The 20156-nt window shown below is 34.8% G+C and overlaps 1 protein-coding gene and 1 non-coding gene across 4 annotated transcripts in view; both read right to left on the reverse strand.

The window, feature by feature from the left end:
- The window catches only part of LOC145695006 (uncharacterized), a 1107003-nt gene that overhangs the window by 154065 nt on the left and 932782 nt on the right, over window positions 1-20156 (reverse strand). The gene's annotated exons all lie outside the window — the stretch shown is intronic.
- Window positions 13687-13758, reverse strand: TRNAR-CCG (transfer RNA arginine (anticodon CCG)). The gene has a single exon. It is a non-coding gene; the product is annotated as a tRNA-Arg (tRNA).

Below are 20156 nucleotides of genomic sequence, written 5' to 3' on the forward strand. Positions count from 1 at the left end.
CTTGACCTATCCACTTATTGATTTTACTTAAGTTACTTTGAAAATTTTAATTCGGCAAACGTATTATGGATTCGTAAATATATGTAATTATAAGAACCGCGTTAGAGCAAAACCCGCGTTGTCTGAAAGCACATTATGCGAGATATTCCTGTATTGGTACCAGTTCACGGGATATGAAACAATTTATTAAATATACGACATATTGACCACGAAACGCTAATTGAAAAACATCCCAAGTTCATTTTTTGGTACTTTTTCTTTCTTATTCGTCGGCATCTATATTCCAAGGGCTATTCTCTTGCATAATATTACAGCCTAAGTTCAATTCGAAATCTCATTTTTAACATTAAATAATTTCAGCTGAATAGAGAAACAACTTGGGATGTTGTTCAATTAATTTGCGAGGTATAGGACGTTTTTATATTCAGGCTAATCATATCTCTGCAATGGAAAACTTCAATAACTCAGAAAAACTTTATTCGGCTGTAATACTTTATTTGACAGAGGCAAATAACAAGAAACCAAAGTTAGCCTCCCCTCAGATATTAATAACAACATTATTGGACCCTTTCACCCGTTTTTTGACGTCCGACCGGCATTACTTATTTTTTGTTGTTTGATTTCAATCACGTAAATCACATAAATTACTCAACAATATTATAACACAACACAGTGGTGTCATTCAGGATTTGTATGGAGGGGAGGGGGGAAGGAAAGATTGCCGATATAAGTACAGTTTCATGTTTTTCGTTAGTATATTACAATGTAACCAATCATCCATATTTTTAACATGTAACTGTGCTTAGCACCAAAAAAAATCAAACTGACGTATCGTGAATTGAAAAACATCCTAAGGCTATTATCACATATACATATTTTTCATGTCAATTCCAAACAAAAACGTTAAAAATATTATGATGTTTTTGTTCCTCCTAAAAAAGAAAATACTCCAGTGGACTTCGGCATTTTCAATTCAGGTCTTATTAATACTATGTAAACAGAACCTCAAAGCTTTCAGTACGTCAATCGAAAAATTAAAAGAAATGTACTTAAAAAAAAAAGAGGGAGAGAGAGCACTTATCTCACCGTTTCAAATAAAATGTAAAAAGAAAAATAACTGACAGACTCACAAACACAGATACATAAACACACTTCAAAAATGAAACTGAAATACGCATTATCTCAATAATTTTCTCCTGGAAATCGGAAATAGGGAAAACTAATAACACTAAATAAATAAACAGACAGACAAAAAAATAATATTTGTTTTTGAAAAAGGCTAACGCAAATCTAACTTGACAATGATATTGGCTTCACACACACTAAAACAAAAAACAGAAAAAGAGTCATGATAATGTGGTTCTCTACACAATGTGACAGCACAGCAAGAGACAAAACGAAAACGAAACGCTATCAAGGACAAATTTGCATTTAATGTAATAGCAATTTGACACAAGGAAGGTGTGAAACTTTATACAACAAAACTAACAAATTGATATTTACCAATAAATAGGTCAGCAGCAGATATATCTATTACTAGTAGACATTTACCTAGAGTGGTTTTACTTTTTTAAAAAATCATCTTCAGCTCCAACCCCCTATATGAGTTTGACCACGATTCCCAAACAATGACATAAGCGTATCAAATGCAACCGTGAATATATACTATCACGTAATATCAATTTCAATTAAATATGCAATATGTGAAGCCTGTCATGTTATTATGATCCTTGTGAATTGCTATACGCGGATATTAATTAGTGTGCATATATGTGTGTAATGAAATGAAACGCGCACATATTCTATTCTGGAATTCACTGTATAATATCAAGGACAATTAGGTATCAAACTTCAATTAGTACAGTTTCTGGAATGATGTATTTAGCATTCAAATTGTATGGTATCCATCAAGTACTTGTTTTCTAATAATAATAATAATAATAATAATAATAATAATAATAATAATAATAATAATAATAATAATAATAATAATAATAATAATAATAATAATAATAATAGGAATAGGGTAATCCCTATAAACAAACAAGAATCAAAACGAAATAAATACAAAATTGTATTACTATTATTATTATTCTGTTAACTTTTCATACCAAAGTTTAGCAATTGCGTGAAAGTTCTTCACTAATGAAAAAAAAATCGTTGAATAAATGAGGAAGGACATCATTCAAGGATTTCAATCCGGTAGAAAGATTTTTTTTCTAAGTATAGCAGAATGAAATCAAGAATAAATTCACAATTTTGCAATATTGCGGTTTCTCACCTGTGACCAACATTAATGTTATCCAAATCTAGTAATAAATTCATACTATGCCCTTCTAAATTTCTCGAGCTGGCATAGGTCCAATATTCCCACGCACCAGCCTTTGCTTTAATTACAGAAGTGTTCAATTCGTCAGACAAAGCGGACGACATTTAATATTTTAGTGACACTCGCAGGTCACTACGGTATACTGTGGTATTTAGAATTGTGTTTTGCCGATATATAATCAGGAGCGAGAGAGAATCATTAATTTCCCTTTAAATAATATCCTTGTTTTAAGTTAATGATTATTTTTTGAAGAGAGTGCAGGTCATCAGAGACACTTCTGCGCGTCAAGAGCTTGGTATTATACGGCACTATACGTTAAATTGTTGCGAGTGGCTTCAACACTATGACGGATTACAAATTATTCTAATTTTCACAAAGATAGATTTTCCGAATTTCAAATATTAGAAATAGGAGGGTATGTCCATTAACATATATAGTACATGATAAGAATTACCGAATATAAAATTTCTTCCACCACTACCACTCGGCGTAATGGCCCAATTTGTGAGCCTAACCCGCTCCACGCCATCTGTTAGCGATTGGTGGAACTACGTCCATCCTAGCGCCGAAGCGTGATCAGCGCGCCGCGTCGCCCTATCGCTAACCGGCGTATCGGGAGCTTTCGAGACCTATTGAAGTGACTTCCCAGTTTGCCTCACGACGCTGGGTAAACGCCAAAACCTGGGAAATCAACGGCCGGGAATTGAACCTGGGACCACGTGGACATTAATAGAACGCTTCAACCACTAGGCTACGGTTTCCCTATAAAATTTCTTTACTAACCGTAAATATTGGTTAAAAAGGTATTCGTCGTGAAGTTATGCTGCAATATAATTATAGCCACCACCAGTCTCGCTCAGAGTTGGTTGAATTGGAGTTAGCGTTATTTCAGCACCAAGGCTACATGTGAGAAGTTTAAGATGGAAACATAACCATTGTAATGCACTCAAATTTTTCAAGGATTTCCCACCAGGTTGGGGATTTCCCGGGACCCCAGCCACCAAATGTTCCCACGCAAGTGACTATAACCAGCACGGAAGAGCTAGTCTAGTTCAGAGATGGTCATTTTACAATCAGAGTTTGCTCGGGCTCCTTGTCCTAAACTAAGCTCGCGCTCACTAAGCTCAATGAGGCTCACGCTGTCCTAGTCCCAGACTTGCACTCACTGGAGCTTAGGATCGCTACCTTCAATGACATTTGTACTCACTAAATTCATTGAGTTCGCGCTCCTAACTTAAACGGGGGTAGCACTCGTTTGTGCTTGCGCTCCTAACCTTAATGGAAGTAGCATTCGTTTGTGCTCGCGCTTACTGGAGCTTGCACTCGCTCGGACTCTGGATACACTTATGGGACTCGTGTTCAATTTTTAAGCTCGAGAGTGGGGCTCGCACGTTTCGACATCTCTGCCCTAGCTTGATTAAAATTGAATAGAGTATTTCTAATTTATTTGCCCGAGATAAAATGTCACCTGAAGGTATTCAACCTTACATAATGCTAAAAATTATTCTCTACAAAAATATCCACAAACTAATGGTTAGAAAAACAAGAGAACGACATCGGTTAGAGTAGTAGACAACAAGATTAAGAGTAGGGATGATAACTGCAGCTTTGGGAATACGATTATCACAGTTTTCTACCTTTTTCCGCGGTTTTCGCACAAGCAGAGAGAGAATTAAAATGTGTCAACAAAGCTGTTGTAGTGCTTTCTGATACATCCGCTTGGTGGTATCCTACCCTCTCCCCATTGTTCGTCTTCCCATCCCAATCCCCTCACTTGTCATCCAAATTTATAACATGAAAATGTCCTTAGTGCTGCTTTTTTTTTCTGACAGTAAAAATGTCACCAACATGAACACATCCGCATACCCACACTATCCATTCACACACACACACAAACAAATCGTAACGTCAGGATTTCTGTCACAGGTTGCAATTTTCACATATTCACAGAAATGATAACATCTCAAAAAATAAAAATAAAGTAAAAGAATGTATTGGTAACATCCAGCTTTCATTTTATCATACCAAACACACCGACTGAAATACATATGGGAGGAAAAGAAATAGTAGTAATAGTAGTGGTAGTAGGGAAAAAGCATAAAGTCATTTTTAAATCGTTTTGCTCAGGTCAGAGAAGTTAATGAAGGCAATTAAGCACAGAAATACATAAACGAGAAAACTGTCAGAGCATGCCTATGTTCATTACACAGTCACATGTCATATGGCCTATTCTACTTTTTAGGCTTAGCAAGGACACATTTCATCAGTAAGATAGACACTTTTAATTAATCAGATGTGATGCAGCTAATCGTTAATATATATATACACACGTTTATTGGCATTTCGCTCAGAAGGGGACGTGATATCTACCTCCTACATCCATAAAAGAACTCTACAACTCTATTTTATACACTTAACCAATATAAACACTGATGGCTTTCAATTTAATAGTAGAAATTATATATATATATATATATATATATATATATATATATATATATATGTGTGTGTGTGTGTGTGTGTGTGTGTGTGTGTGTATATATATGTATGTATGTGTGTGTGTAAGAGAGAGAGTCATATCTCAGAAAGACTGTTACAGGTTACAATTTTCACACGTTCACATACGTAACGTGTTGAAAATAAAAACAAAACAGTATTGATTGTGCCTAGTTATCATGATGAATACATAGAGTGGAAATAAATTCCCTGTTAGCAATATAACTATGAAATGTTTTCCAAAATTAAATAATACGTTAACAAAAATCGTTATGAGTTGAGAAACACTTTCGTTCATAACTATCAGTGCCAAAAGTATGAAAAATTTACGTTTAGCCTAGCTTGAAATCAAAGAGCTCGGGAAATTATATTGAAAATCACTCACATTTTATTTAAGTATTCACGTATACCGTACCTATACAACGCATCTAAGAACACAAGAAGACAACGCACTGAAAAAAAAAAATTCACCAGCTCCAAATTCCGTTTTGTCGTAGTACGGCACAATAAAAAAAAAAACAGATAATTACATACGGTTTGTTACTTGTTCCTTACGTAAGTTCTCGAATAACGTATTTGAGTTAACCCATATATACTTTACAAGCTACAGGGACTCCGTACGTTTAGCAGCTTACAGAATTTAAAAGTAGGCATCTTTCGACCACGTTTAGTAGAAACTTTTCGATGTCAAAAATGGTTGATACGGAATCCCTGTATGTTAACTATGTATGGGTCTACTCCACAGGAAAGAAACAACATAGAAAGTTTCACTAAAATCTTCAGGCAAAATATACCAATACGAAGGAAAAAATATGAGATATGTAAACCACCTTCTATAGCACCGTCTATCAACAGGTGTTAATCTTCGGAAAAGTGAGATTGAAATCGTTCCATTAATAATAATAATAATAATAATAATAATAATAATAATAATAATAATAATAATAATAATAATAATAATAATAATGGAAGTTATGAAATATATCGATACAGTGGCGCCGATGTGTATATATATATATATATATATATATATATATATATATATTTGAGGGCAGAGGGGCCATTCAAATTTGTCAGACATCAATGAGGTCTTAATACAAATACGAGTCCCAAACAAACTTTAGGATGGGTGGGCTTCCTCTCCCCCGCCCCCGGGAATTGGTGACCGTGTATCGATGTTTAAGATGTTGAAAATATTGTCGAAATCCTACTATATTGTGAGTATATAACGAAAAAATGTTCAAAGATGAGACACACATACACACCAATCGATATATGACATCGATTTGAATAAAATAACATGTTTTAAGATAAAGATACTCATGCGTAGTTTTCGATAAAATTAAGAGAAACGAATTTTTATGCCGCTAAAAAAATACATCATTCGTTGCTATTGTGCTGCCAAAATGTCTTGAGCCGTGGCAAAAATGCGAACTAAAGCTCACACCCACGCGTTGAGCCAATAACATTTCAGCTGTTGCTAAGCGAGAGAAAGCGAGTGGAATTCCTTCAGCCGATAGCAGCGCTTGCAACCGAAGACTAGGGATCAAGTCAATGTGGTATAATAACAAATGAGCTTCGTTTCACAGTGTGGAACTACAGTCAACTTCCAAACTACGGGAATTTAATACTCAAAGTTAAAGAAGTACATCTGTAACTGGTTGCAATAGATTAATAAAATCAATGATAGTATCTGTTCCTCGGACGCTAAATTCACATCAGAAAGCCATTATTCACTGTGTCTTATTGTTTTTGTTCTATGGCGATAAAGGCTGATACCAGAAATAGTTAATTTCAAATTATGCGTAGGATTAGCTCTTTTTCACCAAAGAAAACAAATTTTGACATACCGGTACTAAGGCACACTCTTGTGACACGAGAAAAAATCAGGTGTTCCGAGCCATGAAAATTGTATTAAATAAGAAATTTTTAGTTATTCGTATATTCCACAATCTTCTTTTCTCTTTCCTTTTTCTTAATAAGGAAACGAAAGAGAAAGATTCAGTCAATAATTCGTACAAACAGGAAACCAGGAAACTCCCCTATAATATCAATATTGGAAAATACGGTTGTTTCACTACCAATACTACTATTTTCACTTTTACTACTACTACTACGACGACCACCACCACCATTAATAACAATAATAATAATAGAGCTACCACTAACTTTTCCTTTCAAGAAAATTAAAATTGCTTCTTCATTGTGGAGAAACGGAAGAAAAACCAAGCAAGCACGGGAATTGGATAGCTCAGTGTTGTTGTTGGAACAGCCAATTGGAGACCAGCATGCAACACAAGAAAAGAAACGGGAAAAGTTTTAAACAGAAAAAAAACAAAAAAACAAAGAAAAAGAAAAACAAGAAGTACGAAAGAAGAAATTATAGAAAGGGAAATAGAGCAATCTTCAAAAAAAAAAAAAAAAAAAGATAAAACAATATGAATTACTTAAAGAGGAATATTTATACAGAACTATGGGATTTATTCGGTAGTTCATATACAAGCAACACAAAGGAAACGAAAACTACCATTGAACAATTTAAAAATAATTTGTCAGACGATTTCCATTTTGATAAACAAATTCGCGGTTCCGAAATCATATGTCCCAGTTATTATTTCGCAATAAATTACATCAATTCAGAACTTTAGAAATGTAAAAATTCGACGTCTTTGCTAGTGGAAAATAATATGCGGGAAATTATAAACGGAAATTTTGTTTTAATCTCTTACGTCCGTGTATCTTTAAAAAAAAAAAATACCTGGAAATTTTATGAGTGCGTCACGATTTATTGAATACAAACCTAAACGTTAGTTAAGTTGAATTGAAGACTTAACCGTACAAACAATCACAAGCACATTTGTAAAAATAAAAAGAAGAACTTTTAAAAAGTACTGTTACAGTGACAAAAATTAAACCAGCCCAACACAGAAACTGCAATGAAACCTATATTACGTACTTAATTAGTACATAACATTATTAGTATATAGAAACCTTAGGTACAACAAACTTCCCGTATTTTATTTTAACCCAGGGATGCAAATAACCACTCGTTTGGGACGAGTGTTTCATCGGTGCGGGGGAGTTTTTAATATCACTATTAAAATACAGAAAGTAAGTAAATGATTTCTATTGTGGGATGGGGGCTAGTAGCTTTTTTCTTGGGTTAGTAAAATTTGTTGCTTATTTGCATTCCTACTGCAAGAATATTACGCTGGATGATTCTAAAGTATATGTTTCAAAGGCCGTAGAACAGCCGATGATGGCTTTCACACTTCACTAGACAACAATGAAATTACTTTTGAGGTGAAAGTACCGAATCCTAAATGAGTTGAATCTGCTAAACATGGTCATCACATTGAAAAAAAAAAAGTTGGTTGGCTCTCCTTGCAGAGATTTTGATGACGTTTAGGCTGTTTTATAGGTGCTATTGCGTAATATAATATAATTAACAAGATTATAATAAAATTACATGCAAAATCGTCATATTGTCCGCTTAGAAGACAGAAAATCTCAAGAACTACTAAATGGTTCACCAATAATTTTGGCCAGGGTGTAGAAGGTTAAACGGTAGGAATAGAATTCGTTGATGGACGTAATCCCAAGATGCAGACAAGCAAAATCAGTTCCCTTTGTATTCATACGATGGTAATTACGGATGTTATCGTTGCTTGATTAGATTAGAGGACTAGATTATAGACTTAGAATATGTTTAAGTCTTTAGATTTGTCAAGTCATTTAGTTTCATTTTAGGGCTGTATTCCAAGGGCAGATTAGTATTTTGCATCTTCAACAGCCCTGCGCGTATAGTGTTTTGAAATCTGAGCATTATACTAACCCGCAGTATTGTTGAGATTGGTGGGTTAGTATAATGTTCAGGATACATATACTAATCTGTCCGTGACATGAGTGTGGAATGGAAGATGAGGAAAAATACAAATATCCCATCATCAATTTTCACGTTGTATACGTCACGTATCGAGTGACTAACCAAACTCCTTCACGTAGTGTACATGTGACACTGCTACTTGTTATACGCAAATAGTTTTGACATTACACCTGCACCAAGTGCAGAATTCGCACATATTTGCTTATACTGTCTGAAATAAAATTATACGCTTTCGGTTCAGTAGTAATTTCTCATGGAATCACAATAGGTGTATCTACGCATCAATGATCTATGTTCAGCTACAGTTGTTTTTGGGTTGAAACTATATACTGCGTTGTTATGGAAGGGGAAAAAACAACTCTAGTCTTTCATGTCTCTCCACAGTGCAGGTGTTCAGTTTGATTTCACACATAACATTTATCAAAAAATCAGGGTCATGCGAGTAGTTGATTAATATCCTAACACTGCAATAATGTTTCCCTTCCACATATACAACGCTTCACTACCTCCTCTTAAAATTTAAATATATTGACAAGCTACATAAATCGTGCTGCAATTAAAGATGATATGCTGCACCACAACACAAAGTGAAAGCCTTCCTATGTACTGTATATAATGGCCCTAGTTGACACTAATAATAGAATATTAAGTTCAATTCATCACCAAACACTGTAATGAATGCAAATCTACAATTATCTGGTCGTTCCATATGAGATAGTTATTTGCATGCATGCATACAAAACACACTAATTACTGACACGCGAGGGACAAGCTATTTTTATGAAAGTTTATAATAAGCAGTGATGTAATGCCAGGCTAACCAAACGTCCCGGATTTATCAGGACACTCCAGACTTTCCGCTAGCTCTCCCGGTGTCCCGAAGACATTTCTTGGGACAATTAAAAGTTCCGGTTTTTAAACATGGTCACTTACTTTAGAAGATTTAAAAGGTGAACATTAAAACTAGGTACGTCTCTGTTTTCTGTTCTTCACAGGGTTCTAAATATGTTTGATGGTTTGAATTCACACTTTCTGTCGATAGAGAAATGTTCAGTCATTTAGAATAATTATTTTCCAGCTAACTTCTTTGTTCTAGCTGAAATTTCTGACCGACCAACTGGTAAAATTGTGTAATCCTAATTTTTTTAAACTTTTCGTAGATAGAATGAGGACTCTTTTCAACAACATACCGTATATCCACTAGAAAAAAGTCTACAGCACATATATTTGTGCCACTTCGTCCTCCACAAATTATTTATTGTCTAACATACCAGAATAATAACACTTGTGAATAATAGAAAATCTTACAGTGTCTCTGGTCTAATATACGCATACTACAATTACTAAAAACTATGTTGGTGTTACCAATGGAAATATTGGTTAGATTCTGTCGTTTAAATAAAATATAATATAATAGTTCAAGTGGATGATTTACTGTAGGTTAAAAGAAGGTACTAACTTTGAGTTAGTCGAGGAATTCCTATGGCGTACAATCTTCCTATTCAGTTTCCAGATCTAAAAATTATATAGTCGTATAAAATTTAATTTTTAGGGCCTCATTTGATGAATTTTTATTTTTAATCAATGATGTCACTAGGGATTAAGCTTTAATGAATAAACATTTACCGCAAAGCAAACAAGAATACGATATACTGAATTTTCAGCGTATAATCACAAGTACCGATCATCGAAGGGAGGCGAAGGAGGAAAGATTGTTTGGGTGCCCGTACTTGTATTAACATCTTAAAACTGATGTTTTGTTACATGCTATCTGACTAGGAAACACATATAGCCCCCCCTCCAACTTTCTACATAGTCGTCATCTCGGTCGATGCATTTTGGTAAGCGCTGTTGCAGTTTTTGTATGCAAATGTCATAACCAGGTCGCCGTCATGTGTTTGAGGAAGAGTTGAATCTCAGTTTTTAGCTCGTCGTCGTTTGCTGAAGCACATTCTGTCGACTTGAGAAGCAGATGCTAGTCACTGGTTTGCTCAACATTTGGGACTGTTTTGTCGGAAATTGACAGTCTTCCCTCCTTTCCTCGTTGTAAATTTCAGTATGACCAGCTGCAAAACTCCCTACACCACCTAACCTACGGCCATTTCTCACATCCACACACGTCTCGCTATACACTTCCATCAACTGGCAACGGACTTCAATCGGTTTGACTCTTTGCGGTACGGTGTTTCTAAAACGTTATGTAAAAGGTAGTATAATATAAGAGTCACCGTGCTTCAAAGAGTTAACGCCTTGTGTGTTCCAAAATCGAATAACTGTGAGAGGCTTTTACTTAGCAGTAGCATCAAGAAGGAGCTCCTATACAAACAGCTGCCAGGCCAAGACTAAATGTCCCAGCGACAGCGAAGGATGCGCAGAATTGTTTGGGAATGAAAGCACCATATTTTTGGAATTACCCTCGTAAGTCACCCAAAATGTCTAAAATTAAGGATGGAACTTAATTCCCATACCTATATTCCTACATTTTTATTTACAGTGAGAAAATGAAAAATACCCAAAAACCCGTTTGGAGTTCATAATATAGTTTACGTACCCTACGTATGACCTATAAAATGTGGCAGCTCTTGACGAAAGTTACATTGGTCATCTTAGTTTTATTACTAGAAGGTAAGACAAGAAAGCATACCTTATGTATTAGAATAATTCTTGCATTTGAAACTTTCTTTCCTTAGCATGTAGAGATGAAATTTTAATTTTTAACCGACGTAACTTCCTTCAAGAGCCTCCAATGTTATAAACGAAACTTGACCAACATCTAACAAGGAAAGTACTTGAAGTGGTACGTGGGGATCTGCACGTGTTATATATCGTTGAAAAGGTAATACCGAATACACCTCACAAATCAAATATCTCGCTTGAATGGGGCCTGTAAGGGGCGTACCGACCATTTGAAGATCAGAACAAGGCACGTTCCGGAACACCATAAACTTGGACAAAATAAGGAGCTACATTGAAGTGCCTCATCTACATTGAAAATTTGATCCAAGATCGGTCGGATGGTTCAAGTTATTAATTTTATTTATTTTTTTGCCCCCTCCTCCCTCTCCCCTAAGTTGTACCGTCAAAGTAAATAGCTACAAACACTCCTAGGCCAGGACCGCATTTACATTGAAAATTTGATCAAGATCGGTCGAGCGGTTCAAGAGATTAAGAGTCACAAACATAGTCACTTTCAATTTTACAATATAAATTGCTACATTGTTATTTCTTTGCTTGATTATACATTGTTACATTATATCTGTAATAAACTACGTACTTTCGTAAAATCGTATAAAACGATTCCTTCACTCAAAACAATGTAAACAGAGTTCACCCCATCTACCAATTGTCAACGCGGTGATTGTAACACTCACACATCTAATCACTGTTACCTCAAAAATAAAAAAAAGCTACCAAATACACGACGACGACTACACATTTTATCAAGCGGAGCATCATACGTCTCTACAATTAATTTCTTACACTTACTTTCGGGTTCAATTTTTTTAATGGATGAACGATTAGCGTGGGAGACCGGGTTCGATTCCCGTGCAGTTGATGTGGTTCGGAGGTCTACGTCTCATATAGCCTCGCTGCTGAAAGAGACGCTAAACAGAGAATCAAATCAAACAAATTAAATTCATGAATGAAGTTATGTTCATGATTCCCATTGCTATACGCAGTGTCTTGATCAAGTGTACCAAGTGGAATGAGTCGTGAAGTTCTATTTCTTTTTTTATTTTTATTTTTTAGTTGTATTTTCTTATAAGCTGTACAAAGCTAAAAATTTTACCATAAGAAAAACAATACAACGGTTTCAATTTTGCTCATCACGAACTGTTTCTAGCGTTTATATAAAGCTTGATTTTCAGTTGGATAACTTCACATTTCCTCAATAACAATACTCCTTCCTCGACAACTGTAATAAATACTATGAGAAGGAAATTCTTGAATAACATGCTTTCTGATGAGTATACCACGTCAAGATGGACTTCGGTGTTCTCAGAATGTGGTCTCAGTTGTACTACGGGCGAAACACCCGAATTTAATACAGTGACACATGTCAGCAGGTGAAAGCTACAATTACCTGGTAACTTGGTAACTGGAATATGCATTCTTCTCGTTGTAGAAAGACATCTTTATTTTATAAATTAACGATGGTAATTCTCGTGTTCACTTTCTTTTCATGACTTCGTGTGTTCCTTTCTTGAAATCCTGTAATCTACTTTTGGGTTGGTTATTAGTTTTATTCGCAGGATCGATGAAATTAAAGTATATGATTTATTCTTTAAAAATAATAATAATAAAAAAGACTACATACGTAACTAAGAGTGTACCTGGTCATCACAATGTAAATTAATCGAGACTTGACTTTTAACTTGAAAATGTTTCCTTTAAAGTTTGACTACCCACGTTTATTGTGCAAGGTAAGGTAGCAGGTACCAGGCTGATTTTTAGAAAAGTGCAGATATCATAGAATTGCAGTTATTTTAGAAACTTTCAGGTCGTAATTGGCGTAGACAATGGTTTTCAACCCATTTCCTGTCACGACACCCATTTTATTACATCCTCTTGCCAGCGATTCCCTTATAATTTCTGGTTTGTAATAACTTTGTGTGGGATTTTTAACATACCTGTTGAGGAGATCTCACGATATTCATCTATGTCTATAATAGTAGACTCCATTTCTTGTACATAGTGGATACAGTAACTTTCCTAAAAGCGAATGGATTAAAACCAAATTGATTCATATTAAGTTCAGTTCATTCATATTAAGATACTTGTGGCAAATAAGGCCCACCTAAAAAAAAAAAGAAATGAAATCTTTAAGTTTTACGTCCCACGGTTATGCCGGTTAGGCTAAAGGAGACGGTGATAATGAGAAATGAGTGAAATGGTGGAATGAAGAAAGTGGGAGGAAACGGGAGAACCCCGAGAAAACCCACGAGTACGGTGTTTGTCCACCACAAAGTCCACACGGCGCGAGCTGGGATCGAACCAGCGACCCCAAGCACCGGAGGTGAACGCTCTACCACTGAGCCACCGCGCCCCCCACCTAAAAAAAAATGCTTCTTACGTAAATACTTATAATATAATAGACAAATTGATATGCATTTTATTTGTCAATGTTTTATCTATCTTACGGTATATTTACTTTAACTTAAACATTGAGCTAACGGTATGAAAAACGTATTGAAAGAGAAACATACAAAATGGCCTTATTACCCGCACGGTAGGTAAATAAGGCCCACTATTTGAAAAGTAAAATTTTACGACCTGAGAGATCACTGGAACTCAATTAACACATAATATTTTCACAGCACTTTAAATACTAATAATAAAAGGATATTTAGTAACAATATGGATATGAAATAATAAGGATATAGGTAATCTTCCATGTGTTATGCATTCGTTAGTTAAGTCGTGTGGCAACTAACTAATTTTAAAGAATAAACTTGGACATACAATAAACAAGTCACCATTGGAAACAGATTTCACACTAACTTTCAACAATGTTTACAATTGATAACACTAGTAGCAAATGAATTCCTCATCATCGGCGTCGACCAAGAAACTGCATTCGTCATATATCCATACACCGCACCGTTTACAGCTTCGCATGTCACTGACCCATTCTTTGGCGCATAATGAACGATATCACGATACCTCGAACGTTCAGAAAAATGTGCTTACGATGCCTCGAAAATGTGCTTAGAATATACCCAAAAACTGTGGTACGAGCCATTCGCATGTTTATAATTACAGATTTACATTATGAAAGACACCAATGTAGATCTCAAATCTCCGAACCCCCATAGTCAACAACTAGGTCCGAACATGATAGACCGCCCCACTACAGAGGCTGGCATTGGCCAAGAAAGAATAACAAACTAACACACATTCAAGTTGCCAGTTTCTAAGTATTTAACAACGTATACTTGTTTTGTAGGGTAATGAGGGCCAGTAGATTTTTGGTGGACCTTATTTACCAACCATGTACTTGTCATTTTATAAATCATTATTTGCAAACATGTTTCGGACTAAAACGAAGTAACTACTATCCCAAATATTAAACACTATGATCATCACAAATATACAAGATATTTCGCATTAGCTTTATTCTACACACAAAAGATGGATTTATCTTGCCTTCGTAAATTATATCCACATATGGAAACTGACTTCTCGACGATTCAATACTGCCAGCGTTCCGTCTAACTAGGGACAGAAAGACGAGCTCTCGCAAGCAGGCATTGTGTGAGTAATCGCTACTTGCGACATTGCCAGATTTCTCCTACAGTGCTTCTAACATAGGAAATTTTGCACTGGGCCTTATTTCCATCCGGGCCTTATTTGCCGCAAGTATCTTACAAATATCGAATCCGATCCATCACACTGTTTCAAACTGGAGGCCGTTTTAAAATTTTAAAACCTCTTAACATCCTTAATTTTGAGTCATATGATAAAAAATAAGGTAATTTCTAATTTTGGTTTTAAAAAATTGGACAGTTGTAAAAAACATTATTGAGTATTTTAAATGACTTGATAACGTGCGTCACGAAGTTCGAACGGGACATTGCCACACTAGTGAAATCACACCATGCACAAGTATCTCATTAACTTTCAATCTGAATTGTATTTCAATATGCAGGTTTCGTTGCATTTGGAGTTTTTTGGTAATTCAATATATAGTTCTTATTAGTTTCATATCGTACCTCTTTCATTTAAATTGATTTTTAAACAACTCTGCATCTGTTGAAAATGTCCAGTAGGCCTATTATTTGTTGCTCTTAACAGTATGTATAAAAATAAAAATATGCCTATGAGAACAAAATTCAAAATAATATTTGAAAATATTTTCCGGTATTAGATTCTAATTATATTTATCTTTTTCGCTTATCTTTGCGACCCTCATGAAATCCTCTCGCGACCTCCAGGTTGAGAAACCCTGGCACAGATGCATGAAACAAGAAGTATGGTACCTGGAATGGAACAGAGATTCAGAAAATACGTGACTGATGTACATTCAAGCGAGCCATCATTTCAAGAGACGGAGTGAGGTGGAAAATGGTCCCAAGTATGTTTATATTTTATCTTGGACCACAGTCCATTATAATAAATTGGCCATCACTAGAATAAAAATGGAATAATGTGTAGTAATAGGGCCTATATACGCGAATATAATAGTAGTATTAATAAAACAAAAACGTAAATTAAGAACTTACCCTGTGTTTATGACTTGTACCAGATGTAGAAGGTGTGGCGGTAGCAGACGAAAATAATTTGCTGGCATAATAATACATAGCCATGGCCAGGGGGACCACGGCACCTACAAATTCAGTACTTTTTTGTTATTTTTTTTAATAACTCGTGAAAGGTACTGCGTCGGCGAATGTTCAATTTGTTATTATTACTATTTTTCTCTTATTTAGAAAAAAATCACGTTTTATTTCAACTGGTCCATACCACAAAAGTTGTGGTAGACAGGGATTCGTACATCACACATTATAAATAAAACACACATGTATACACGCATATATAACTATACACAACATATTCACACGTTATGGGAAATCCACCAATGCACTCACAACTGGAAAGGAGAGAGAAAAAGAAAAGGGGAATACCACACTTTGATAAAATACATTTTGTGCACTTGTATTATTTCGCAGCGGCGAAAAAAATAACAATTAGGAACTACAAATAAAAAACTTATTTTCTTAAGAAAAACATTCTACACGATTTTTTTTAAACTACAGTGATTGTCACTTTTGGTGTATATACATGTTTTATTTCATATTTTGAATTTGAAATCTGAAAAAATCACCCGCGTCATGAACTCGCACACACATTTAAAATCAAACAAAAAAAAAAATGTGTAATTTTATATATTAATATTACGGGTATGGTTATTTTGCCGTTATTCGCTGTCAACCACCACACCTGTCAACCGCCCAACGTTTTGAAACACAATTCGACCAAGCGTCAATGTGCAGTCCTTTAACCTGGATAGCTTCATGGAAACCAACCAAGCCACAATGTATGTTGAGATACAGTAAGCACAAATTCCTAAGGAATATCATTTAACTAGTAGTCACTAAGAAAGCCTGGGTGTGCCGTGATTTCGGTACATGATTATAAGCACTTTTTCCTTCCTGTTAGAGTTTCCTGGAAGAAGAGCTTAAAATTTCGTGAATTATTAACCCGTAAATTTTAGAATATAAACATTTTTTTTTACATTTCATACTTTGCGTCACAAACTGAATCTGTTTAACACACGAAATAAATTCCTCTACAAGACCAGTTATTCCGCGATAAATATAACGGCACTGCAGTAGGGTATTGCCGAACACAGAGTTTAAAATGAAAAGTTCCACCAAAACAAAAATAAACACTATCCTCTTATAATCACGAAGTAAAAACTTCAATAAAATATACCCGGTTTCCCCAGTAAATATCACTACGGTATAGATAAATATACCGAAATGCCGATATTATCTGCTGCTGTTGTATGTGTAACAATTGCAGTCACTGGCCATTATTAACATTCCATACGTTGATAGGTCTCTACAAAAATTCGATACAAAAAATCAGTGTTGCTTTTCTTTTTAAACAGTCGTTATGGTTGACAAAATTGTTCTATTTTGTGACAATACAATACGGCACTTAATATAGGCTGATATGGAACAGCAATTCCCATTATGGCCAGCCTGTTTCGTTAATAAGAAAAATAATGATGGTGCTAATAGGAGTATTTGTAACGATGGTAGCGATAACGGTTCACTCATCTTCGCTCGCCCAACGAGACGCCGCCGCGATGCATTCCGAGGTCGCTCCTGTTAGCGACTCAGTTTCTGCCTCTGCCGGAGCTCTCGAGCTTGGCAGAGCGCGGGAGTATAGGAGGAGATTGTATGATACGTATGTATGTGAGCTTGCTCTCCCGCTTCTCAACGGATATGCCCGATTTCTTCCGAAAATAAACGAACAGAATTAAGATCGGCCACGAAAAAAAAAAAGCATTTACTTTCCTATTTTTTCTTTATCTTGCTTTTTTATGGACGCAGAGTTCATCCGAAAAATATCTTATCACACTATGTATGTTGTAAGTTTTTTTTTTTTTTTGTCTGGTAGAAGAGATTAGTTGAACCGACAGAAATATGTGCTACAGCAAAAGAGCGACGGATTATCATTAAATATTCAAGTGAAAACAAAAATCTAGTGGTGAAACGCCAAGTTCTAACGATTAGGTGAAGCAACATGAATGATTGTAGTGCTTTTTTTCGCTTTTTACATACATTATTTTTTGTTTCATCATAACAGACACCTAATCGGTTCACAATTCACACAGTTAGTAGCTGCAGTAACTTTTTATATCCCCTCACTAAAATAAATACATAAGTAAACTTTTTTTAAAAAAATAAAGTAGAAACGCAAAACAATGAAGTCTGACAGTTTCAAAACATCTTGTTTATTATCCTTCATTTGCGATCATACCTTATAATAAGCTATTTCATTCTACAAAATAAACAAGACTGAGTAGTAAAAAATATCTCATTTTTCTCAAGTGTACAGAATTCTGTATTCAAAAATAATACACACTTTTATTGAAATTATTTATTCATTTTTTTCTTTTTCTTATACACAATACATCACCCATAAAAATATTACTCTAACATTTCATTTTTGACTTGTACAATATTGCACTGGACATCTACCATATTGAATTGTATGTGACGTCATATAGCCAGTGCTACACTTAAAATTATTATGAATCTATTGATATCTATCAAAGCCATTTAGGATCTAAATGAGAATGCAAACTGTTAAATAGACTCGTAATACTGTTGGGCAAAAAATAATTTAGTTACTTATCACATGCTTTGTTGTTGAGGAATCTTGAGTTTTTGACACTGTGCAAACAGAAAATGTAGAAATGATTTGTGACGATTAAAAAAAAAATGTATTGGTATCCAGAAATGAACAATAAAGGCAGGCAAGTAGCCAAGGGGGGGGGGTCCGGACACCCCGTTCAAGTTCAGAAATGAATAAATTAAGGAAGGATGAAACAAAATGAAATGAGAAAAAGAAGGATCAGCGTTAAAAATTAAAAAAAAAAAAACTACAGGAAGCTTTTGGTTACTCCTTCTTAGAAGGATATTTGTATTACTTGCAATACATGGTGGCGAGGTGATCGAGATAAGAGTCAGGGAATTTGAAATTTCTAGGAAAGTTACAGAATTCTCAGAATTTCTGCTAGTAGTCAGGGAGATTTCAAGCTTCCGAAAGCATAGTGCCATTGTGTAACAGCGTGGACATTCTTATCATAATTTTTCGTCATCGCATCCTTGCAGTATCAAACATGCTATTTCAAAAACAATTTTCTACTACTCCTTTAACCTGTCATTTGGAACAGACAGTAGTTGACGGAATAATAAAAACAAAAATTTTTGTGGAAAGAAAGTTCTGTTAGCATTGGATTCAACAGAGAAAGGAACGCAGATAAATTAAAATATGTTGCAAGACATTACTGAGTATGTAATTTTTATAATAGTGAATACGTACTTTTTACAATAGTTGAGGTTATAATGAAAGGAAAATTGTTATATTTGAATAAACAGAGGAAGGATGCAAATATTGTACAATCTTCTTCAATACGTTATTATTATTATTATTATTATTATTATTATTATTATTATTATTATTATTATTATTATTATTTTACTCTAGATTTCTTCATAGTTTGTTATTAAAATACTTGCCAACATATCCTCATTTTATTGTCCTAACAGACCAATATATGTTGATAGTAAACTATTTCAGATTGACCAAGCTCCTGGGCCTTCGGAATTTCATGTCACGCCCCCCTTCCCCCGTAACGAAATCCTGGCTAAATGAACCAAGATATCTTCCAGTAAAATAGTTTAGAATGATCGAGCCCCTGGTGTGATGAACACAGTATTTCATGTCACGCCCCCCCCTTCACAAAATTCTGGCTACGTGCCTGATAAAGGTATGGGGTGAGTTCAACGTGAGTGCTGGCGCGAAGATGTTCTACTTGGAATCAATTCTGTTTTTATATACCTATACTTTTTTTTTTACAAGCAACCATTTTCTACATTTTGAAAATAATATTTACTAGTACCTTCCTTTTTCTGCGTGTTTTATGACAATTTATCTTTGTGCCGGTCTCACTTCCGTATTTAATCACTGTTTTATAACTGTGGTAAACTGTTCGGAGTCAGACATTCTTTTCTTGTTTTTGCACTTTTACTGCAATATTTTTAGTCAATTATCATTTTATAATCAATTTCTACATAAAACACTTTCAGTGATTTGGTCCACATAGCTCTAAAGCTGCGACCGTGGTTAGTATTTCACCAGTAATTTTGTCTTGAAGAAATAATAATAATAATAATAATAATAATAATAATAATAATAATAATAATA

This window comes from Thermobia domestica, chromosome 1 (assembly GCF_964235325.1).
Source record: "Thermobia domestica chromosome 1, izTheDome1.hap1.1, whole genome shotgun sequence".
Classification (NCBI taxonomy): Eukaryota; Metazoa; Arthropoda; class Insecta; order Zygentoma; family Lepismatidae; genus Thermobia; species Thermobia domestica.